General features: G+C 48.3%; 5 non-coding genes and 3 pseudogenes across 5 annotated transcripts; all 8 read right to left on the reverse strand.

Annotated features, from left to right (window-relative positions):
- Positions 1 to 731: 731 nt before the first annotated feature.
- On the reverse strand, positions 732 to 895 carry LOC138660222 (U1 spliceosomal RNA). The gene has a single exon (XR_011317694.1). It is a non-coding gene; the product is annotated as a U1 spliceosomal RNA (small nuclear RNA).
- An 813-nt stretch (positions 896 to 1,708) lies between these two features.
- LOC138660396 (U1 spliceosomal RNA) lies at positions 1,709 to 1,888 on the reverse strand (annotated as a pseudogene).
- A 5,940-nt stretch (positions 1,889 to 7,828) lies between these two features.
- On the reverse strand, positions 7,829 to 7,992 carry LOC138660223 (U1 spliceosomal RNA). Its single transcript, XR_011317695.1, has one exon. It is a non-coding gene; the product is annotated as a U1 spliceosomal RNA (small nuclear RNA).
- Positions 7,993 to 8,804: 812 nt separating this feature from the next.
- On the reverse strand, positions 8,805 to 8,968 carry LOC138660224 (U1 spliceosomal RNA). The gene has a single exon (XR_011317696.1). It is a non-coding gene; the product is annotated as a U1 spliceosomal RNA (small nuclear RNA).
- Positions 8,969 to 9,781: 813 nt separating this feature from the next.
- LOC138660418 (U1 spliceosomal RNA) lies at positions 9,782 to 9,961 on the reverse strand (annotated as a pseudogene).
- A 5,941-nt stretch (positions 9,962 to 15,902) lies between these two features.
- On the reverse strand, positions 15,903 to 16,082 carry LOC138660397 (U1 spliceosomal RNA; annotated as a pseudogene).
- Positions 16,083 to 22,022: 5,940 nt separating this feature from the next.
- Positions 22,023 to 22,186, reverse strand: LOC138660225 (U1 spliceosomal RNA). The gene has a single exon (XR_011317697.1). It is a non-coding gene; the product is annotated as a U1 spliceosomal RNA (small nuclear RNA).
- Positions 22,187 to 22,999: 813 nt separating this feature from the next.
- On the reverse strand, positions 23,000 to 23,163 carry LOC138660228 (U1 spliceosomal RNA). The gene has a single exon (XR_011317698.1). It is a non-coding gene; the product is annotated as a U1 spliceosomal RNA (small nuclear RNA).
- Between the last annotated feature and the right edge of the window lie 768 nt (positions 23,164 to 23,931).

Consider the following 23,931-nt stretch of genomic DNA (forward strand, 5'->3'; position numbering starts at 1 on the left):
GTGGGGGGTGGCGTTCGGCACAGACCGCACGGAGGCTCCTCGAGTGGGAGGCGCCGGTCGCTCCCGACGCGGCTGACGCCCACTCCGACCCCCCACAGGGCAGGCCGAGCTCAAGTCAAAAGCCGCCCAAGATGCACAGCAGCAGCCTGAGTCATTTGCATATAGGAGCCTCGGCTCCGCCCCAGCCTCGCGTCACGTTGCTGCGCTGGCCTGAGAACATGCTGTAGACAGCTCGAGCTCCAGCTGCCGGCACCCTCTCATGACTCACTCATCTCCGCTCAAGAGGATGCACGCTGGAGGAGGCTCAAGGGCAGGAGGAGCAAACCGCAGATAGCTGCGCACCAGCGGCCCACTCACAGCTCCAGCTCCAGCCCCAAGGCTGTGAGATGGGGATGCTGCAGGTGCCCTCCCGCGAGCATGCCCGCCTGCACCTGCAGACAAGCAGAGCAAGCCATGTCGTCACCAAGTCAACGAGATGCAAGCGACTTGCTCAATCCCCACCAGCCGGGGGTGGGGGGGTCAAAAAGGGCCAAAGTGTCGAGCAAAGGCAACAACCTCAAACCAACCAAGAAACAATAAACAAAGCATAGCAGCGACACAGGGAAGGTGGCATCCTTCCCCCACAAGGGGGAGCCAAAGGCCACGTCTGCCCGCTGCTTGGAGCTTTTCTCCAAAGCATCGCTTCGGCTCAGCAGAGCATCTTTTGTGTTCTGTCTTTGACCATAGGAAATCAGGGGAAAGCGCGAACGCAGTCCCCCACTACCACAAATTATGCAGTCGAGTTTCCCGCATTTGGGGAAATCGCAGGGGTCAGCACACCCGGAGTGCAATGGATGAGCCTCACCCTGGGAGAACCACCTTAGTGATCATGGTATCTCCCCTGCCAGGTAAGTATGAGTTGGGGCCCGCCGGCCCGACGAGCGCCCCTCCGACGCAGCTCCCCAACATCGCGGAGTCTCGTGCCCGAAAGGGAGGGGGTGGGGGGTGGCGTTCGGCACAGACCGCACGGAGGCTCCTCAAATGGGAGGCGCCGGTCGCTCCCGACGCGGCTGACGCCCACTCCGACCCCCCACAGGGCAGGCCGAGCTCAAGTCAAAAGCCGCCCAAGATGCACAGCAGCAGCCTGAGTCATTTGCATATAGGAGCCTCGGCTCCGCCCCAGCCTCGCGTCACGTTGCTGCGCTGGCCTGAGAACATGCTGTAGACAGCTCGAGCTCCAGCTGCCGGCACCCTCTCATGACTCACTCATCTCCGCTCAAGAGGATGCACGCTGGAGGAGGCTCAAGGGCAGGAGGAGCAAACCGCAGATAGCTGCGCACCAGCGGCCCACTCACAGCTCCAGCTCCAGCCCCAAGGCTGTGAGATGGGGATGCTGCAGGTGCCCTCCCGCGAGCATGCCCGCCTGCACCTGCAGACAAGCAGAGCAAGCCATGTCGTCACCAAGTCAACGAGATGCAAGCGACTTGCTCAATCCCCACCAGCCGGGGGTGGGGGGGTCAAAAAGGGCCAAAGTGTCGAGCAAAGCCAACAACCTCAAACCAACCAAGAAACAATAAACAAAGCATAGCAGCGACACAGGGAAGGTGGCATCCTTCCCCCACAAGGGGGAGCCAAAGGCCACGTCTGCCCGCTGCTTGGAGCTTTTCTCCAAAGCATCGCTTCGGCTCAGCAGAGCATCTTTTGTGTTCTGTCTTTGACCATAGGAAATCAGGGGAAAGCGCGAACGCAGTCCCCCACTACCACAAATTATGCAGTCGAGTTTCCCGCATTTGGGGAAATCGCAGGGGTCAGCACACCCGGAGTGCAATGGATGAGCCTCACCCTGGGAGAACCTTTTTCCTCAGATTGGAACTCTCATTAACGCATGCATCATCTGCTCGTTCAGTTAACAAGTTTCCTGATCATCATATGGAAAAATCTCCCATAAACAAAAAAAACAATCCCGATCACCAAAAAATAATCAAAATCCTACCTACAGTAATCATTCCACTGTGAGTACTTCCAAAGTGTTTCTGCTGTTGTTTCACCGAGTCTTTTCTTATCTAAAAGATAAACATAAAACAACCTGGCAAGAAAAATGTTCTTACAGTCCATTGGAGAGAGACACACCTTTTTAAAAATAACCAGGTTCCGTGAATCCCACAAAACTTCCTTATATATGGCAAAAATAATCCAACTCATCCGTCTCCTTTCCAAGTGATTGAAATCTTGACCTGTTAATATCCTTCTAAAATCAAAGCAATGGAACCCAACAAGAGCAATAAAAAACCGGGATAAAAGGGTAAAAACTTTTTTTGCAAAAGGACAGTCCCAAAAAATGTGCTGAATTGTCTCTGGATCCTTACATCCCTCCCTTGGACAAAATTCTTGAACCCGTATCCCTCTTCTATTCAAAAAAGCTCGTGTTGGCAAACATCCTTGTAATGCCATCCAAGTTACGTCCTTTTGCCGATTGCTGATTCCTATAACAAAAAACAGCTTCCAGACTTGCCTTGATTGCGCAGTATTGCAGGATGGCACATCACATAAAAATTCTCTCTCCTTTAATCTCTTAACAATCTCTCTTTTATCAGGTCTATCTGTGGGGCTTAAACCAATTTGATCATAGAAGGACTTAAGTACTACATAAAAAGACGGAACCACAAACGCGACCGGCTTCCTCAAATCCTTCTCACACCAGCTCCATTTCTGAAACAGCCATCCTGCCAAAAACCTGCACATGTCTGCAGCCTTACTTTTACTCTGGGAAAGTCTATAAATATTCAACAAATAGTGCATCTTTAAAAACCTTTCCATATTTGGAAAGCCACAGCCCCCCATTTCCACAGAAAGCATCACTTTTTCTCTCCTTAATTTTTCCATCTTTGACCCCCAAAAAAAGGTAAACAGTTTCCTTGTAACTCTCTTAGTCCATAAACTCGCAGGCGGAAATATCAGAGCAGTATATAGCAGTAATGGAAGGATCACTGACTTCACGATAAGTACCTTCCCTCTCAGAGACAAGTTCCTTAATTTCCAATAATTCAGTTTCTGTTCTGTTTTATTTTCCAGGATCCTCAGACTCTTCTTCCCTTTAAGTTCCTTTTCAAAGATAACACCGAGGACCTCTATCTCTTCTTTTCTTTCTACTCCCACCACACTAACATCCACCTGCCTTCCAAAGTTGCAAAACTGACACTTACTCCAATTTACAGCCATTCCAGCCACACAACAAAAAATTCTTACATGAAGATTTATCCTATTAAGCTCAGCTTGCGAACCACAAATAAAAGCAATGTCATCCATGTAACTTAATGATTTCACAGGACCCCCCATTCCTCCAGGGACAAAGGCACCATCCACACACTTATCGACTTGCACACTTTTTAAAAGAGCTTCTACTACGCAAATAAAAAGAATAGGAGACAAAGGGCACCCTTGCCTAACGCCAGATAGAATATTAAAACTAGAACTCACGTGACCATTAATTAAGAGCTGACTACTAACTCCACAATAAAAAGACTTAATAATGTTCAATAATTTAGTGGGGATCCCAAGGTGTCTAAGTGCAGCAAACAAAAATCTATGTGAAACTTTATCAAAAGCTTTTTCCAGGTCAACTGACTGTACAAGAAGGGGGTTCTTATTAAAATTAGCGTAATAAATTAAGTCCCTTAAAAGCAACAAGTTGTCCGATATTCTCCTACCTGGCACTGCACATGCTTGGTATTCACCCACCATGTCCATTATTACTTCACTCAATCTACTTGCCACAATTTTGGAAATAATCTTGTAATCACAATTGAGCAAAGTTATTGGTCTCCAGTTTTTAATTTCTCTCACATCACCCTTCTTATGTATCAAAGTGACGATCCCTCTACGCATAGAGTCAGACAGAACCGCATGAGTAAAAACATATTCCACCACCCGATAAAATTCCACACCTAAAATGTCCCAAAATACTACATAAAATTCCACAGGAAGGCCATCACAGCCAGGTGTCTTCCCTTTCGCCAGTCCATCCACAGCACGCCTCACTTCATCCTTTTTGAGCCCATCACTTAGAAAAGACACCTTTTCTTCAGGAATATTATCAGTCAAAATATTACAATAATCATTGATTTCTGCATCACTGGCTCTGCTGTCATTCGAAAAAAGGGTTTTATAAAAAGAATGAATACCATTAATCATTTCCTCCCCAGACTTCTCACCTGCAGGAGTAAAAACAGACTTAAAAACCCCTTTAGGCTTAAAACATTTCTTAAAAAAATATCTTGTACATTGCTCATCTTCTTCCATGTGCTGTATTTTTGCTTTAAAGACAATAGATTTCCCTTTTTCAATTAGTGTTTTTTTAAAATCCTCCTTCAAATCAGCAATCTCATTATCCACCTCCATCCCAGCTCTTTTAAACTTATAAAGCGCTTCCATCTTAGAAATTATTGCTTCCTCTTGATCTCTTTTGGCTTTTGCTCTTTTAAAACACACCCCTTTAAAATAATATGCAAATTTCTCCTTTGCCCAATCCCACCATTCCAGCAGATTTTTAAAACGGTGCTGTTCAGACACACAGAATGTAAACACGTTTTTAAAACCACTTCTCACCTCCTCTTCTTCCAGCAGGCTTACATTTAGCTTCCAGAGCCCCTTGCCAAAAGCAAGGGACTCAACAATACACAGATCCACCGTTACCATCTTATGATCAGAAAAAGTGTTTGTCACATGATTACATTTGGTAACTTTGATCCCTTCAGACACAAACACATAATCGATCCGGGAACTACAACGCCCACTGTCCGCCACAAATGTAAACTTGTTTTCATTCGGCCGAACCATCAAACCCACATCCGTGTAGCGTAAATCCTGCACCACTTGATTCAACATATTGGAAGTCACATCCGTCCTGAATTCCGCAGAGCTCTTACGATCATTTGCAGATCTAATGCAATTAAAATCACCTGCTATTATAGAAAAATCTCTACCTGGCAGAAACCACTTTACCGACTCCAAAAAGGACACCCGTGCTTTCTTGTCCGCAGGGGCATAAATATTAAAAACCCTTACCCGGTGACCTAAGAAATCTAATAACAAAAACAAACATCTTCCAGGTATGATAATTTTAAACTGTAATACTTTTAAATTATTATTTTTCAATAGTATGCCAACCCCCTCATTTTTATTGTCTGTACAAGGAGACCAAAAAGACTGCCCCCTGCTCCATTCACTTGCATGCGGTGAGGCTTTTATTGCACATTCTTGTAGACATATAATGTCAGCATTCACCCTCTCCATATAATCTAATATACCTGCTCTCCTGATAGAAGAACTGATCCCTCGCACATTCAGGGAAGCAACACATAAACTCATCATGGCAAAAAAAATTATTTTCCACCATACATTCTCCATCATGATTCAGAGAAAGGAGTATTCCTACTATCCACCTTTCTACATATATCAGGCGACTCAGGATCCGAGCCCCTGTTAGAAACACCTGGCCTTGGAGAGACAGGATCTCCCTGCCCACCAGACCAACACCCCTCCATTCTACTCTTTTTAGTGAGCGAGGAAGCTATTTCCTCATCCTCTTCCTCATCCTCCCCATCATCATCATCATAATCATCACCATCCTCAAAAACACTTTCATCACTACTACTAGTCCCCCCATCCCTCTGCCCAGGAGTGAGCGTCCGATCTGAATCCTCCTCCTCCTCCTCCTCCTGAAACTCCATTCCTTCCCCATCTCCCTCCCCCACTACAGGGTCCACACATACGCCTGCATTAGCATATGCAAATTCACCACCAAGGCCCTGTCCTTCAGACACAGTCTCCATTGCATTCTTGGCCTCGCCCAGATCAACTATAGGAGAGCTCTGAAAATCTTTTCCCCCTTCCTGGCCCCGCCCTCCATCCTCCATCTTAGATCCAGCATGGCTCACTTTACTTCCACCATTTTGTTTCTGACTTCTTTGCTCTTTAGCTGCATTTGAAACTATCACACCAGCACGATGCTCAGGTTTGCCTTTTCCACCAAACTCACTTTTCTCATTCTTAGCGCTTTCATGCTCACCACTCTTACCATCACTCTTATTTCCCCAGTGACCACTAGTTGCCTCCGCATAGGACTTAGGAATCTGAGTCCACAATCTACATTTCCTGGCAAAGTGACCTTCCAACCCACACAAATCACACACCTTTGCCTCAGGGCAACTATCCACCATGTGGCCGGGCTTCCCACAATTCTTACAAACAATTCCTTGCACCGGGCATTCTTTCTGCACATGTCCGTACATATGACACTTTCTACAATATTCAATTTGTCCAGTGTAGAAACAAAAACCCCTCTCCCCCCCAATTGAAAATTGTGCAGGAATGCTCAGAGCCCCCCCAATGGCTGTTGCATCAGGAATTAATTTCACCAAGTATCTTCTTTTGCCATTATAATAGTTATGCCTATTTTTCATCTTCCCCAGGAATTTGACTTCATAACAGTATCTTCTCAAAAAATGGGTTACGGTATCATCTGGAACCTTGGGATTATACATATGTACCACAACATACTTGTAAGTCTGTTGAAAAAGGGGCTCCACAACAATAAACTCCAGGCATTCCACTTCTTTCTTCTCCTTCATCCGCACCAGCTCCATGTAGACTTTCTGACATATACCCAAGGAAACAAACGTGATATCATAAATTCCCTGCTTTTGAAAATCCTGCAGTGCCAATACATCTGTTACCTTAAGGCTTCTTATGTTCTTCAAGACATCCATGCAAATTTGGTCCAGGCCAATTTCTTCCTCATGTCCAGACAGGACTTGTAGACGGACAGAGTCCTCTAATCCACGTGCCTTCTCCACCATTTTCGTAGCAGATAAACACAGTTGCCACTCTATCGCACACCAGGGCCCCACAAGGGGAACCCCGATCACAACCGCCAACCAACAAGAAACAGAAGTAGTCTCCCACCACTGCTGCCCGTCAGAAGGCTGAGAAGCAATACTCACCCAGAGAGAATGGTATCTCCCCTGCCAGGTAAGTATGAGTTGGGGCCCGCCGGCCCGACGAGCGCCCCTCCGACGCAGCTCCCCAACATCGCGGAGTCTCGTGCCCGAAAGGGAGGGGGTGGGGGGTGGCGTTCGGCACAGACCGCACGGAGGCTCCTCGAGTGGGAGGCGCCGGTCGCTCCCGACGCGGCTGACGCCCACTCCGACCCCCACAGGGCAGGCCGAGCTCAAGTCAAAAGCCGCCCAAGATGCACAGCAGCAGCCTGAGTCATTTGCATATAGGAGCCTCGGCTCCGCCCCAGCCTCGCGTCACGTTGCTGCGCTGGCCTGAGAACATGCTGTAGACAGCTCGAGCTCCAGCTGCCGGCACCCTCTCATGACTCACTCATCTCCGCTCAAGAGGATGCACGCTGGAGGAGGCTCAAGGGCAGGAGGACCAAACCGCAGATAGCTGCGCACCAGCGGCCCACTCACAGCTCCAGCTCCAGCCCCAAGGCTGTGAGATGGGGATGCTGCAGGTGCCCTCCCGCGAGCATGCCCGCCTGCACCTGCAGACAAGCAGAGCAAGCCATGTCGTCACCAAGTCAACGAGATGCAAGCGACTTGCTCAATCCCCACCAGCCGGGGGTGGGGGGGTCAAAAAGGGCCAAAGTGTCGAGCAAAGGCAACAACCTCAAACCAACCAAGAAACAATAAACAAAGCATAGCAGCGACACAGGGAAGGTGGCATCCTTCCCCCACAAGGGGGAGCCAAAGGCCACGTCTGCCCGCTGCTTGGAGCTTTTCTCCAAAGCATCGCTTCGGCTCAGCAGAGCATCTTTTGTGTTCTGTCTTTGACCATAGGAAATCAGGGGAAAGCGCGAACGCAGTCCCCCACTACCACAAATTATGCAGTCGAGTTTCCCGCATTTGGGGAAATCGCAGGGGTCAGCACACCCGGAGTGCAATGGATGAGCCTCACCCTGGGAGAACCACCTTAGTGATCATGGTATCTCCCCTGCCAGGTAAGTATGAGTTGGGGCCCGCCGGCCCGACGAGCGCCCCTCCGACGCAGCTCCCCAACATCGCGGAGTCTCGTGCCCGAAAGGGAGGGGGTGGGGGGTGGCGTTCGGCACAGACCGCACGGAGGCTCCTCGAGTGGGAGGCGCCGGTCGCTCCCGACGCGGCTGACGCCCACTCCGACCCCCACAGGGCAGGCCGAGCTCAAGTCAAAAGCCGCCCAAGATGCACAGCAGCAGCCTGAGTCATTTGCATATAGGAGCCTCGGCTCCGCCCCAGCCTCGCGTCACGTTGCTGCGCTGGCCTGAGAACATGCTGTAGACAGCTCGAGCTCCAGCTGCCGGCACCCTCTCATGACTCACTCATCTCCGCTCAAGAGGATGCACGCTGGAGGAGGCTCAAGGGCAGGAGGACCAAACCGCAGATAGCTGCGCACCAGCGGCCCACTCACAGCTCCAGCTCCAGCCCCAAGGCTGTGAGATGGGGATGCTGCAGGTGCCCTCCCGCGAGCATGCCCGCCTGCACCTGCAGACAAGCAGAGCAAGCCATGTCGTCACCAAGTCAACGAGATGCAAGCGACTTGCTCAATCCCCACCAGCCGGGGGTGGGGGGGTCAAAAAGGGCCAAAGTGTCGAGCAAAGGCAACAACCTCAAACCAACCAAGAAACAATAAACAAAGCATAGCAGCGACACAGGGAAGGTGGCATCCTTCCCCCACAAGGGGGAGCCAAAGGCCACGTCTGCCCGCTGCTTGGAGCTTTTCTCCAAAGCATCGCTTCGGCTCAGCAGAGCATCTTTTGTGTTCTGTCTTTGACCATAGGAAATCAGGGGAAAGCGCGAACGCAGTCCCCCACTACCACAAATTATGCAGTCGAGTTTCCCGCATTTGGGGAAATCGCAGGGGTCAGCACACCCGGAGTGCAATGGATGAGCCTCACCCTGGGAGAACCACCTTAGTGATCATGGTATCTCCCCTGCCAGGTAAGTATGAGTTGGGGCCCGCCGGCCCGACGAGCGCCCCTCCGACGCAGCTCCCCAACATCGCGGAGTCTCGTGCCCGAAAGGGAGGGGGTGGGGGGTGGCGTTCGGCACAGACCGCACGGAGGCTCCTCGAGTGGGAGGCGCCGGTCGCTCCCGACGCGGCTGACGCCCACTCCGACCCCCCACAGGGCAGGCCGAGCTCAAGTCAAAAGCCGCCCAAGATGCACAGCAGCAGCCTGAGTCATTTGCATATAGGAGCCTCGGCTCCGCCCCAGCCTCGCGTCACGTTGCTGCGCTGGCCTGAGAACATGCTGTAGACAGCTCGAGCTCCAGCTGCCGGCACCCTCTCATGACTCACTCATCTCCGCTCAAGAGGATGCACGCTGGAGGAGGCTCAAGGGCAGGAGGACCAAACCGCAGATAGCTGCGCACCAGCGGCCCACTCACAGCTCCAGCTCCAGCCCCAAGGCTGTGAGATGGGGATGCTGCAGGTGCCCTCCCGCGAGCATGCCCGCCTGCACCTGCAGACAAGCAGAGCAAGCCATGTCGTCACCAAGTCAACGAGATGCAAGCGACTTGCTCAATCCCCACCAGCCGGGGGTGGGGGGGTCAAAAAGGGCCAAAGTGTCGAGCAAAGGCAACAACCTCAAACCAACCAAGAAACAATAAACAAAGCATAGCAGCGACACAGGGAAGGTGGCATCCTTCCCCCACAAGGGGGAGCCAAAGGCCACGTCTGCCCGCTGCTTGGAGCTTTTCTCCAAAGCATCGCTTCGGCTCAGCAGAGCATCTTTTGTGTTCTGTCTTTGACCATAGGAAATCAGGGGAAAGCGCGAACGCAGTCCCCCACTACCACAAATTATGCAGTCGAGTTTCCCGCATTTGGGGAAATCGCAGGGGTCAGCACACCCGGAGTGCAATGGATGAGCCTCACCCTGGGAGAACCTTTTTCCTCAGATTGGAACTCTCATTAACGCATGCATCATCTGCTCGTTCAATTAACAAGTTTCCTGATCATCATATGGAAAAATCTCCCATAAACAAAAAAAACAATCCCGATCACCAAAAAATAATCAAAATCCTACCTACAGTAATCATTCCACTGTGAGTACTTCCAAAGTGTTTCTGCTGTTGTTTCACCGAGTCTTTTCTTATCTAATAGATAAACATAAAACAACCTGGCAAGAAAAATGTTCTTACAGTCCATTGGAGAGAGACACACCTTTTTAAAAATAACCAGGTTCCGTGAATCCCACAAAACTTCCTTATATATGGCAAAAATAATCCAACTCATCCGTCTCCTTTCCAAGTGATTGAAATCTTGACCTGTTAATATCCTTCTAAAATCAAAGCAATGGAACCCAACAAGAGCAATAAAAAAACGGGATAAAAGGGTAAAAACTTTTTTTGCAAAAGGACAGTCCCAAAAAATGTGCTGAATTGTCTCTGGATCCTTACATCCCTCCCTTGGACAAAATTCTTGAACCCGTATCCCTCTTCTATTCAAAAAAGCTCGTGTTGGCAAACATCCTTGTAATGCCATCCAAGTTACGTCCTTTTGCCGATTGCTGATTCCTATAACAAAAAACAGCTTCCAGACTTGCCTTGATTGCGCAGTATTGCAGGATGGCACATCACATAAAAATTCTCTCTCCTTTAATCTCTTAACAATCTCTCTTTTATCAGGTCTATCTGTGGGGCTTAAACCAATTTGATCATAGAAGGACTTAAGTACTACATAAAAAGACGGAACCACAAACGCGACCGGCTTCCTCAAATCCTTCTCACACCAGCTCCATTTCTGAAACAGCCATCCTGCCAAAAACCTGCACATGTCTGCAGCCTTACTTTTACTCTGGGAAAGTCTATAAATATTCAACAAATAGTGCATCTTTAAAAACCTTTCCATATTTGGAAAGCCACAGCCCCCCATTTCCACAGAAAGCATCACTTTTCCTCTCCTTAATTTTTCCATCTTTGACCCCCAAAAAAAGGTAAACAGTTTCCTTGTAACTCTCTTAGTCCATAAACTCGCAGGCGGAAATATCAGAGCAGTATATAGCAGTAATGGAAGGATCACTGACTTCACGATAAGTACCTTCCCTCTCAGAGACAAGTTCCTTAATTTCCAATAATTCAGTTTCTGTTCTGTTTTATTTTCCAGGATCCTCAGACTCTTCTTCCCTTTAAGATCCTTTTCAAAGATAACACCGAGGACCTCTATCTCTTCTTTTCTTTCTACTCCCACCACACTAACATCCACCTGCCTTCCAAAGTTGCAAAACTGACACTTACTCCAATTTACAGCCATTCCAGCCACACAACAAAAAATTCTTACATGAAGATTTATCCTATTAAGCTCAGCTTGCGAACCACAAATAAAAGCAATGTCATCCATGTAACTTAATGATTTCACAGGACCCCCCATTCCTCCAGGGACAAAGGCACCATCCACACACTTATCGACTTGCACACTTTTTAAAAGAGCTTCTACTACGCAAATAAAAAGAATAGGAGACAAAGGGCACCCTTGCCTAACGCCAGATAGAATATTAAAACTAGAACTCACGTGACCATTAATTAAGAGCTGACTACTAACTCCACAATAAAAAGACTTAATAATGTTCAATAATTTAGTGGGGATCCCAAGGTGTCTAAGTGCAGCAAACAAAAATCTATGTGAAACTTTATCAAAAGCTTTTTCCAGGTCAACTGACTGTACAAGAAGGGGGTTCTTATTAAAATTAGCGTAATAAATTAAGTCCCTTAAAAGCAACAAGTTGTCCGATATTCTCCTACCTGGCACTGCACATGCTTGGTATTCACCCACCATGTCCATTATTACTTCACTCAATCTACTTGCCACAATTTTGGAAATAATCTTGTAATCACAATTGAGCAAAGTTATTGGTCTCCAGTTTTTAATTTCTCTCACATCACCCTTCTTATGTATCAAAGTGACGATCCCTCTACGCATAGAGTCAGACAGAACCGCATGAGTAAAAACATATTCCACCACCCGATAAAATTCCACACCTAAAATGTCCCAAAATACTACATAAAATTCCACAGGAAGGCCATCACAGCCAGGTGTCTTCCCTTTCGCCAGTCCATCCACAGCACGCCTCACTTCATCCTTTTTGAGCCCATCACTTAGAAAAGACACCTTTTCTTCAGGAATATTATCAGTCAAAATATTACAATAATCATTGATTTCTGCATCACTGGCTCTGCTGTCATTCGAAAAAAGGGTTTTATAAAAAGAATGAATACCATTAATCATTTCCTCCCCAGACTTCTCACCTGCAGGAGTAAAAACAGACTTAAAAACCCCTTTAGGCTTAAAACATTTCTTAAAAAAATATCTTGTACATTGCTCATCTTCTTCCATGTGCTGTATTTTTGCTTTAAAGACAATAGATTTCCCTTTTTCAATTAGTGTTTTTTTAAAATCCTCCTTCAAATCAGCAATCTCATTATCCACCTCCATCCCAGCTCTTTTAAACTTATAAAGCGCTTCCATCTTAGAAATTATTGCTTCCTCTTGATCTCTTTTGGCTTTTGCTCTTTTAAAACACACCCCTTTAAAATAATATGCAAATTTCTCCTTTGCCCAATCCCACCATTCCAGCAGATTTTTAAAACGGTGCTGTTCAGACACACAGAATGTAAACACGTTTTTAAAACCACTTCTCACCTCCTCTTCTTCCAGCAGGCTTACATTTAGCTTCCAGAGCCCCTTGCCAAAAGCAAGGGACTCAACAATACACAGATCCACCATTACCATCTTATGATCAGAAAAAGTGTTTGTCACATGATTACATTTGGTAACTTTGATCCCTTCAGACACAAACACATAATCGATCCGGGAACTACAACGCCCACTGTCCGCCACAAATGTAAACTTGTTTTCATTCGGCCGAACCATCAAACCCACATCCGTGTAGCGTAAATCCTGCACCACTTGATTCAACATATTGGAAGTCACATCCGTCCTGAATTCCGCAGAGCTCTTACGATCATTTGCAGATCTAATGCAATTAAAATCACCTGCTATTATAGAAAAATCTCTACCTGGCAGAAACCACTTTACCGACTCCAAAAAGGACACCCGTGCTTTCTTGTCCGCAGGGGCATAAATATTAAAAACCCTTACCCGGTGACCTAAGAAATCTAATAACAAAAACAAACATCTTCCAGGTATGATAATTTTAAACTGTAATACTTTTAAATTATTATTTTTCAATAGTATGCCAACCCCCTCATTTTTATTGTCTGTACAAGGAGACCAAAAAGACTGCCCCCTGCTCCATTCACTTGCATGCGGTGAGGCTTTTATTGCACATTCTTGTAGACATATAATGTCAGCATTCACCCTCTCCATATAATCTAATATACCTGCTCTCCTGATAGAAGAACTGATCCCTCGCACATTCAGGGAAGCAACACATAAACTCATCATGGCAAAAAAAATTATTTTCCACCATACATTCTCCATCATGATTCAGAGAAAGGAGTATTCCTACTATCCACCTTTCTACATATATCAGGCGACTCAGGATCCGAGCCCCTGTTAGAAACACCTGGCCTTGGAGAGACAGGATCTCCCTGCCCACCAGACCAACACCCCTCCATTCTACTCTTTTTAGTGAGCGAGGAAGCTATTTCCTCATCCTCTTCCTCATCCTCCCCATCATCATCATCATCATCATCACCATCCTCAAAAACACTTTCATCACTACTACTAGTCCCCCCATCCCTCTGCCCAGGAGTGAGCGTCCGATCTGAATCCTCCTCCTCCTCCTCCTCCTGAAACTCCATTCCTTCCCCATCTCCCTCCCCCACTACAGGGTCCACACATACGCCTGCATTAGCATATGCAAATTCACCACCAAGGCCCTGTCCTTCAGACACAGTCTCCATTGCATTCTTGGCCTCGCCCAGATCAACTATAGGAGAGCTCTGAAAATCTTTTCCCCCTTCCTGGCCCCGCCCTCCATCCTCCATCTTAGATCCAGCATGGCTCACTTTACTTCCACCATTTTGTTTCTGACTTCTTTGCTCTTTAGCTGCATTTGAAACTATCACACCAGCACGATGCTCAGGTTTGCCTTTTCCACCAAACTCACTTTTCTCATTCTTAGCGCTTTCATGCTCACCACTCTTACCATCACTCTTATTTCCCCAGTGACCACTAGTTGCCTCCGCATAGGACTTAGGAATCTGAGTCCACAATCTACATTTCCTGGCAAAGTGACCTTCCAACCCACACAAATCACACACCTTTGCCTCAGGGCAACTATCCACCATGTGGCCGGGCTTCCCACAATTCTTACAAACAATTCCTTGCACCGGGCATTCTTTCTGCACATGTCCGTACATATGACACTTTCTACAATATTCAATTTGTCCAGTGTAGAAACAAAAACCCCTCTCCCCCCCAATTGAAAATTGTGCAGGAATGCTCAGAGCCCCCCCAATGGCTGTTGCATCAGGAATTAATTTCACCAAGTATCTTCTTTTGCCATTATAATAGTTATGCCTATTTTTCATCTTCCCCAGGAATTTGACTTCATAACAGTATCTTCTCAAAAAATGGGTTACGGTATCATCTGGAACCTTGGGATTATACATATGTACCACAACATACTTGTAAGTCTGTTGAAAAAGGGGCTCCACAACAATAAACTCCAGGCATTCCACTTCTTTCTTCTCCTTCATCCGCACCAGCTCCATGTAGACTTTCTGACATATACCCAAGGAAACAAACGTGATATCATAAATTCCCTGCTTTTGAAAATCCTGCAGTGCCAATACATCTGTTACCTTAAGGCTTCTTATGTTCTTCAAGACATCCATGCAAATTTGGTCCAGGCCAATTTCTTCCTCATGTCCAGACAGGACTTGTAGACGGACAGAGTCCTCTAATCCACGTGCCTTCTCCACCATTTTCGTAGCAGATAAACACAGTCGCCACTCTATCGCACACCAGGGCCCCACAAGGGGAACCCCGATCGCAACCGCCAACCAACAAGAAACAGAAGTAGTCTCCCACCACTGCTGCCCGTCAGAAGGCTGAGAAGCAATACTCACCCAGAGAGAATGGTATCTCCCCTGCCAGGTAAGTATGAGTTGGGGCCCGCCGGCCCGACGAGCGCCCCTCCGACGCAGCTCCCCAACATCGCGGAGTCTCGTGCCCGAAAGGGAGGGGGTGGGGGGTGGCGTTCGGCACAGACCGCACGGAGGCTCCTCGAGTGGGAGGCGCCGGTCGCTCCCGACGCGGCTGACGCCCACTCCGACCCCCCACAGGGCAGGCCGAGCTCAAGTCAAAAGCCGCCCAAGATGCACAGCAGCAGCCTGAGTCATTTGCATATAGGAGCCTCGGCTCCGCCCCAGCCTCGCGTCACGTTGCTGCGCTGGCCTGAGAACATGCTGTAGACAGCTCGAGCTCCAGCTGCCGGCACCCTCTCATGACTCACTCATCTCCGCTCAAGAGGATGCACGCTGGAGGAGGCTCAAGGGCAGGAGGACCAAACCGCAGATAGCTGCGCACCAGCGGCCCACTCACAGCTCCAGCTCCAGCCCCAAGGCTGTGAGATGGGGATGCTGCAGGTGCCCTCCCGCGAGCATGCCCGCCTGCACCTGCAGACAAGCAGAGCAAGCCATGTCGTCACCAAGTCAACGAGATGCAAGCGACTTGCTCAATCCCCACCAGCCGGGGGTGGGGGGGTCAAAAAGGGCCAAAGTGTCGAGCAAAGGCAACAACCTCAAACCAACCAAGAAACAATAAACAAAGCATAGCAGCGACACAGGGAAGGTGGCATCCTTCCCCCACAAGGGGGAGCCAAAGGCCACGTCTGCCCGCTGCTTGGAGCTTTTCTCCAAAGCATCGCTTCGGCTCAGCAGAGCATCTTTTGTGTTCTGTCTTTGACCATAGGAAATCAGGGGAAAGCGCGAACGCAGTCCCCCACTACCACAAATTATGCAGTCGAGTTTCCCGCATTTGGGGAAATCGCAGGGGTCAGCACACCCGGAGTGCAATGGATGAGCCTCACCCTGGGAGAACCTTTTTCCTCAGATTGGAACTCTCATTAACGCATGCATCATCTGCTCGTTCAGTTAACAAGTTTCCTGATCATCATATGGAAAAATCTCCCATAAACAAAAAAAACAATCCCGATCACCAAAAAATAATCAAAATCCTACCTACAGTAATCATTCCACTGTGAGTACTTCCAAAGTGTTTCTGCTGTTGTTTCACCGAGTCTTTTCTTATCTAAAAGATAAACATAAAACAACCTGGCAAGAAAAATGTTCTTACAGTCCATTGGAGAGAGACACACCTTTTTAAAAATAACCAGGTTCCGTGAATCCCACAAAACTTCCTTATATATGGCAAAAATAATCCAACTCATCCGTCTCCTTTCCAAGTGATTGAAATCTTGACCTGTTAATATCCTTCTAAAATCAAAGCAATGGAACCCAACAAGAGCAATAAAAAACCGGGATAAAAGGGTAAAAACTTTTTTTGCAAAAGGACAGTCCCAAAAAATGTGCTGAATTGTCTCTGGATCCTTACATCCCTCCCTTGGACAAAATTCTTGAACCCGTATCCCTCTTCTATTCAAAAAAGCTCGTGTTGGCAAACATCCTTGTAATGCCATCCAAGTTACGTCCTTTTGCCGATTGCTGATTCCTATAACAAAAAACAGCTTCCAGACTTGCCTTGATTGCGCAGTATTGCAGGATGGCACATCACATAAAAATTCTCTCTCCTTTAATCTCTTAACAATCTCTCTTTTATCAGGTCTATCTGTGGGGCTTAAACCAATTTGATCATAGAAGGACTTAAGTACTACATAAAAAGACGGAACCACAAACGCGACCGGCTTCCTCAAATCCTTCTCACACCAGCTCCATTTCTGAAACAGCCATCCTGCCAAAAACCTGCACATGTCTGCAGCCTTACTTTTACTCTGGGAAAGTCTATAAATATTCAACAAATAGTGCATCTTTAAAAACCTTTCCATATTTGGAAAGCCACAGCCCCCCATTTCCACAGAAAGCATCACTTTTTCTCTCCTTAATTTTTCCATCTTTGACCCCCAAAAAAAGGTAAACAGTTTCCTTGTAACTCTCTTAGTCCATAAACTCGCAGGCGGAAATATCAGAGCAGTATATAGCAGTAATGGAAGGATCACTGACTTCACGATAAGTACCTTCCCTCTCAGAGACAAGTTCCTTAATTTCCAATAATTCAGTTTCTGTTCTGTTTTATTTTCCAGGATCCTCAGACTCTTCTTCCCTTTAAGTTCCTTTTCAAAGATAACACCGAGGACCTCTATCTCTTCTTTTCTTTCTACTCCCACCACACTAACATCCACCTGCCTTCCAAAGTTGCAAAACTGACACTTACTCCAATTTACAGCCATTCCAGCCACACAACAAAAAATTCTTACATGAAGATTTATCCTATTAAGCTCAGCTTGCGAACCACAAATAAAAGCAATGTCATCCATGTAACTTAATGATTTCACAGGACCCCCCATTCCTCCAGGGACAAAGGCACCATCCACACACTTATCGACTTGCACACTTTTTAAAAGAGCTTCTACTACGCAAATAAAAAGAATAGGAGACAAAGGGCACCCTTGCCTAACGCCAGATAGAATATTAAAACTAGAACTCACGTGACCATTAATTAAGAGCTGACTACTAACTCCACAATAAAAAGACTTAATAATGTTCAATAATTTAGTGGGGATCCCAAGGTGTCTAAGTGCAGCAAACAAAAATCTATGTGAAACTTTATCAAAAGCTTTTTCCAGGTCAACTGACTGTACAAGAAGGGGGTTCTTATTAAAATTAGCGTAATAAATTAAGTCCCTTAAAAGCAACAAGTTGTCCGATATTCTCCTACCTGGCACTGCACATGCTTGGTATTCACCCACCATGTCCATTATTACTTCACTCAATCTACTTGCCACAATTTTGGAAATAATCTTGTAATCACAATTGAGCAAAGTTATTGGTCTCCAGTTTTTAATTTCTCTCACATCACCCTTCTTATGTATCAAAGTGACGATCCCTCTACGCATAGAGTCAGACAGAACCGCATGAGTAAAAACATATTCCACCACCCGATAAAATTCCACACCTAAAATGTCCCAAAATACTACATAAAATTCCACAGGAAGGCCATCACAGCCAGGTGTCTTCCCTTTCGCCAGTCCATCCACAGCACGCCTCACTTCATCCTTTTTGAGCCCATCACTTAGAAAAGACACCTTTTCTTCAGGAATATTATCAGTCAAAATATTACAATAATCATTGATTTCTGCATCACTGGCTCTGCTGTCATTCGAAAAAAGGGTTTTATAAAAAGAATGAATACCATTAATCATTTCCTCCCCAGACTTCTCACCTGCAGGAGTAAAAACAGACTTAAAAACCCCTTTAGGCTTAAAACATTTCTTAAAAAAATATCTTGTACATTGCTCATCTTCTTCCATGTGCTGTATTTTTGCTTTAAAGACAATAGATTTCCCTTTTTCAATTAGTGTTTTTTTAAAATCCTCCTTCAAATCAGCAATCTCATTATCCACCTCCATCCCAGCTCTTTTAAACTTATAAAGCGCTTCCATCTTAGAAATTATTGCTTCCTCTTGATCTCTTTTGGCTTTTGCTCTTTTAAAACACACCCCTTTAAAATAATATGCAAATTTCTCCTTTGCCCAATCCCACCATTCCAGCAGATTTTTAAAACGGTGCTGTTCAGACACACAGAATGTAAACACGTTTTTAAAACCACTTCTCACCTCCTCTTCTTCCAGCAGGCTTACATTTAGCTTCCAGAGCCCCTTGCCAAAAGCAAGGGACTCAACAATACACAGATCCACCGTTACCATCTTATGATCAGAAAAAGTGTTTGTCACATGATTACATTTGGTAACTTTGATCCCTTCAGACACAAACACATAATCGATCCGGGAACTACAACGCCCACTGTCCGCCACAAATGTAAACTTGTTTTCATTCGGCCGAACCATCAAACCCACATCCGTGTAGCGTAAATCCTGCACCACTTGATTCAACATATTGGAAGTCACATCCGTCCTGAATTCCGCAGAGCTCTTACGATCATTTGCAGATCTAATGCAATTAAAATCACCTGCTATTATAGAAAAATCTCTACCTGGCAGAAACCACTTTACCGACTCCAAAAAGGACACCCGTGCTTTCTTGTCCGCAGGGGCATAAATATTAAAAACCCTTACCCGGTGACCTAAGAAATCTAATAACAAAAACAAACATCTTCCAGGTATGATAATTTTAAACTGTAATACTTTTAAATTATTATTTTTCAATAGTATGCCAACCCCCTCATTTTTATTGTCTGTACAAGGAGACCAAAAAGACTGCCCCCTGCTCCATTCACTTGCATGCGGTGAGGCTTTTATTGCACATTCTTGTAGACATATAATGTCAGCATTCACCCTCTCCATATAATCTAATATACCTGCTCTCCTGATAGAAGAACTGATCCCTCGCACATTCAGGGAAGCAACACATAAACTCATCATGGCAAAAAAAATTATTTTCCACCATACATTCTCCATCATGATTCAGAGAAAGGAGTATTCCTACTATCCACCTTTCTACATATATCAGGCGACTCAGGATCCGAGCCCCTGTTAGAAACACCTGGCCTTGGAGAGACAGGATCTCCCTGCCCACCAGACCAACACCCCTCCATTCTACTCTTTTTACTGAGCGAGGAAGCTATTTCCTCATCCTCTTCCTCATCCTCCCCATCATCATCATCATCATCATCACCATCCTCAAAAACACTTTCATCACTACTACTAGTCCCCCCATCCCTCTGCCCAGGAGTGAGCGTCCGATCTGAATCCTCCTCCTCCTCCTCCTCCTGAAACTCCATTCCTTCCCCATCTCCCTCCCCCACTACAGGGTCCACACATACGCCTGCATTAGCATATGCAAATTCACCACCAAGGCCCTGTCCTTCAGACACAGTCTCCATTGCATTCTTGGCCTCGCCCAGATCAACTATAGGAGAGCTCTGAAAATCTTTTCCCCCTTCCTGGCCCCGCCCTCCATCCTCCATCTTAGATCCAGCATGGCTCACTTTACTTCCACCATTTTGTTTCTGACTTCTTTGCTCTTTAGCTGCATTTGAAACTATCACACCAGCACGATGCTCAGGTTTGCCTTTTCCACCAAACTCACTTTTCTCATTCTTAGCGCTTTCATGCTCACCACTCTTACCATCACTCTTATTTCCCCAGTGACCACTAGTTGCCTCCGCATAGGACTTAGGAATCTGAGTCCACAATCTACATTTCCTGGCAAAGTGACCTTCCAACCCACACAAATCACACACCTTTGCCTCAGGGCAACTATCCACCATGTGGCCGGGCTTCCCACAATTCTTACAAACAATTCCTTGCACCGGGCATTTTTTCTGCACATGTCCGTACATATGACACTTTCTACAATATTCAATTTGTCCAGTGTAGAAACAAAAACCCCTCTCCCCCCCAATTGAAAATTGTGCAGGAATGCTCAGAGCCCCCCCAATGGCTGTTGCATCAGGAATTAATTTCACCAAGTATCTTCTTTTGCCATTATAATAGTTATGCCTATTTTTCATCTTCCCCAGGAATTTGACTTCATAACAGTATCTTCTCAAAAAATGGGTTACGGTATCATCTGGAACCTTGGGATTATACATATGTACCACAACATACTTGTAAGTCTGTTGAAAAAGGGGCTCCACAACAATAAACTCCAGGCATTCCACTTCTTTCTTCTCCTTCATCCGCACCAGCTCCATGTAGACTTTCTGACATATACCCAAGGAAACAAACGTGATATCATAAATTCCCTGCTTTTGAAAATCCTGCAGTGCCAATACATCTGTTACCTTAAGGCTTCTTATGTTCTTCAAGACATCCATGCAAATTTGGTCCAGGCCAATTTCTTCCTCATGTCCAGACAGGACTTGTAGACGGACAGAGTCCTCTAATCCACGTGCCTTCTCCACCATTTTCGTAGCAGATAAACACAGTCGCCACTCTATCGCACACCAGGGCCCCACAAGGGGAACCCCGATCGCAACCGCCAACCAACAAGAAACAGAAGTAGTCTCCCACCACTGCTGCCCGTCAGAAGGCTGAGAAGCGATACTCACCCAGAGAGAATGGTATCTCCCCTGCCAGGTAAGTATGAGTTAGGGCCCGCCGGCCCGACGAGCGCCCCTCCGACGCAGCTCCCCAACATCGCGGAGTCTCGTGCCCGAAAGGGAGGGGGTGGGGGGTGGCGTTCGGCACAGACCGCACGGAGGCTCCTCGAGTGGGAGGCGCCGGTCGCTCCCGACGCGGCTGACGCCCACTCCGACCCCCACAGGGCAGGCCGAGCTCAAGTCAAAAGCCGCCCAAGATGCACAGCAGCAGCCTGAGTCATTTGCATATAGGAGCCTCGGCTCCGCCCCAGCCTCGCGTCACGTTGCTGCGCTGGCCTGAGAACATGCTGTAGACAGCTCGAGCTCCAGCTGCCTGCACCCTCTCATGACTCACTCATCTCCGCTCAAGAGGATGCACGCTGGAGGAGGCTCAAGGGCAGGAGGACCAAACCGCAGATAGCTGCGCACCAGCGGCCCACTCACAGCTCCAGCTCCAGCCCCAAGGCTGTGAGATGGGGATGCTGCAGGTGCCCTCCCGCGAGCATGCCCGCCTGCACCTGCAGACAAGCAGAGCAAGCCATGTCGTCACCAAGTCAACGAGATGCAAGCGACTTGCTCAATCCCCACCAGCCGGGGGTGGGGGGGTCAAAAAGGGCCAAAGTGTCGAGCAAAGGCAACAACCTCAAACCAACCAAGAAACAATAAACAAAGCATAGCAGCGACACAGGGAAGGTGGCATCCTTCCCCCACAAGGGGGAGCCAAAGGCCACGTCTGCCCGCTGCTTGGAGCTTTTCTCCAAAGCATCGCTTCGGCTCAGCAGAGCATCTTTTGTGTTCTGTCTTTGACCATAGGAAATCAGGGGAAAGCGCGAACGCAGTCCCCCACTACCACAAATTATGCAGTCGAGTTTCCCGCATTTGGGGAAATCGCAGGGGTCAGCACACCCGGAGTGCAATGGATGAGCCTCACCCTGGGAGAACCACCTTAGTGATCATGGTATCTCCCCTGCCAGGTAAGTATGAGTTGGGGCCCGCCGGCCCGACGAGCGCCCCTCCGACGCAGCTCCCCAACATCGCGGAGTCTCGTGCCCGAAAGGGAGGGGGTGGGGGGTGGCGTTCGGCACAGACCGCACGGAGGCTCCTCGAGTGGGAGGCGCCGGTCGCTCCCGACGCGGCTGACGCCCACTCCGACCCCCCACAGGGCAGGCCGAGCTCAAGTCAAAAGCCGCCCAAGATGCACAGCAGCAGCCTGAGTCATTTGCATATAGGAGCCTCGGCTCCGCCCCAGCCTCGCGTCACGTTGCTGCGCTGGCCTGAGAACATGCTGTAGACAGCTCGAGCTCCAGCTGCCGGCACCCTCACATGACTCACTCATCTCCGCTCAAGAGGATGCACGCTGGAGGAGGCTCAAGGGCAGGAGGACCAAACCGCAGATAGCTGCGCACCAGCGGCCCACTCACAGCTCCAGCTCCAGCCCCAAGGCTGTGAGATGGGGATGCTGCAGGTGCCCTCCCGCGAGCATGCCCGCCTGCACCTGCAGACAAGCAGAGCAAGCCATGTCGTCACCAAGTCAACGAGATGCAAGCGACTTGCTCAATCCCCACCAGCCGGGGGTGGGGGGGTCAAAAAGGGCCAAAGTGTCGAGCAAAGGCAACAACCTCAAACCAACCAAGAAACAATAAACAAAGCATAGCAGCGACACAGGGAAGGTGGCATCCTTCCCCCACAAGGGGGAGCCAAAGGCCACGTCTGCCCGCTGCTTGGAGCTTTTCTCCAAAGCATCGCTTCGGCTCAGCAGAGCATCTTTTGTGTTCTGTCTTTGACCATAGGAAATCAGGGGAAAGCGCGAACGCAGTCCCCCACTACCACAAATTATGCAGTCGAGTTTCCCGCATTTGGGGAAATCGCAGGGGTCAGCACACCCGGAGTGCAATGGATGAGCCTCACCCTGGGAGAACCACCTTAGTGATCATGGTATCTCCCCTGCCAGGTAAGTATGAGTTGGGGCCCGCCGGCCCGACGAGCGCCCCTCCGACGCAGCTCCCCAACATCGCGGAGTCTCGTGCCCGAAAGGGAGGGGGTGGGGGGTGGCGTTCGGCACAGACCGCACGGAGGCTCCTCGAGTGGGAGGCGCCGGTCGCTCCCGACACGGCTGACGCCCACTCCGACCCCCCACAGGGCAGGCCGAGCTCAAGTCAAAAGCCGCCCAAGATGCACAGCAGCAGCCTGAGTCATTTGCATATAGGAGCCTCGGCTCCGCCCCAGCCTCGCGTCACGTTGCTGCGCTGGCCTGAGAACATGCTGTAGACAGCTCGAGCTCCAGCTGCCGGCACCCTCTCATGACTCACTCATCTCCGCTCAAGAGGATGCACGCTGGAGGAGGCTCAAGGGCAGGAGGACCAAACCGCAGATAGCTGCGCACCAGCGGCCCACTCACAGCTCCAGCTCCAGCCCCAAGGCTGTGAGATGGGGATGCTGCAGGTGCCCTCCCGCGAGCATGCCCGCCTGCACCTGCAGACAAGCAGAGCAAGCCATGTCGTCACCAAGTCAACGAGATGCAAGCGACTTGCTCAATCCCCACCAGCCGGGGGTGGGGGGGTCAAAAAGGGCCAAAGTGTCGAGCAAAGGCAACAACCTCAAACCAACCAAGAAACAATAAACAAAGCATAGCAGCGACACAGGGAAGGTGGCATCCTTCCCCCACAAGGGGGAGCCAAAGGCCACGTCTGCCCGCTGCTTGGAGCTTTTCTCCAAAGCATCGCTTCG

Source organism: Ranitomeya imitator, chromosome 1 (genome assembly GCF_032444005.1).
Source record: "Ranitomeya imitator isolate aRanImi1 chromosome 1, aRanImi1.pri, whole genome shotgun sequence".
Taxonomy (NCBI): Eukaryota; Metazoa; Chordata; class Amphibia; order Anura; family Dendrobatidae; genus Ranitomeya; species Ranitomeya imitator.